This window comes from Mustela lutreola, chromosome 17 (assembly GCF_030435805.1).
Source record: "Mustela lutreola isolate mMusLut2 chromosome 17, mMusLut2.pri, whole genome shotgun sequence".
In the NCBI taxonomy this organism is placed as follows: Eukaryota; Metazoa; Chordata; class Mammalia; order Carnivora; family Mustelidae; genus Mustela; species Mustela lutreola.
The window spans coordinates 23,056,176-23,057,305 of NC_081306.1; the positions used below are offsets into that span (position 1 = coordinate 23,056,176).

The window sequence follows — 1,130 nt, forward strand, 5'->3', positions numbered from 1 at the left end:
GTCTACGGCCATACCACCCTGAACGCGCCCGATCTCGTCTGATCTCGGAAGCTAAGCAGGGTCGGGCCTGGTTAGTACTTGGATGGAAGACTTCCAGGGAATACCGGTTGCTTTTGCTTTGATCTCCAAGAGGGAATTTCTTGGGATGGTGGGCTACTGCAGGATGTGGATGCTGCCTTCATGGAGATGGCACCACCTCTCTACGAACTGGCTAAGGGAGGACTCACTATGGTAGAGTGTGGACAGCTGAGGCAGAAGGAGCATTTGGGGAATTACAAAGAGCCTTACTGTGTGCCCAAGCATCGGTCATCCCAGATGCTACCAAGCCCTTCCACTTGCATGTGGATGAAAAGGCAGGGCTGACTGAAGGAGTTTTGACTCAGACTCTGGGGCCTCGGTGGCCTATCTTAGCAAGAAACTAGATCCAGTAGCAGCTGGGTTCCCCCTTTGTTTCTGCATAATTGCTGCCATGGCCCTCCTGGTCAAGGATGCATGCAAATTGACTCTGGGTCAAAATCTCATATTGACCACCACCCATGTTATCGAGGGCCTTCTCCGGACTCCACCAGACTGGTGGATGACAAATGCCCGAGTGACGAGGTATCAGGCCCTCCTCCTAAATGAAAAGTGATCTTCTGGCCCCCAGCAGTGCTAAATCCAGCCACGTTGCTACCAGAGGTGCTGGCTGACCACCCACACGACTGCGGGAAGGTCCTAACCCAAGTCACGGGAATAAGGCCGGATCTCAGAGACACTCCCCTCCCAGATGCGGAAATGACTCTGTTCACAGAAGGGAGTAGTTACATGGTCAATGGAAAGAGGTATGCGGGGGCTACAAGACTCTGGACGACAGCCCTGCCACACAGGATCTTGGTGGAAAAGCAAAGCTGATTGCATTCACCAAGGCGCTACAGATGGCCAAGGCCGCGGACACTAATTGGAAACTACAGTGTGCCTACTGGCCCCAGAGCTCTGAGCAAGGAGAGAGAATGAACCAGACTCTCGAAGAGACCTTGATAAAGTTAATTCTGGAGGCTGGCGGTGGATGGATGGATCTCCTTCCTTTTGCTCTCAGGGCACGATGTACACCCTATTTAAACAAGGTGACCCCATTTGAAATAATGTTTGGG

General features: G+C 52.5%; 1 pseudogene; it reads left to right on the top strand.

Moving 5' to 3' along the window:
- On the top strand, nt 1-119 carry LOC131820177 (5S ribosomal RNA; annotated as a pseudogene).
- The last annotated feature ends 1,011 nt before the right edge of the window (nt 120-1,130 follow it).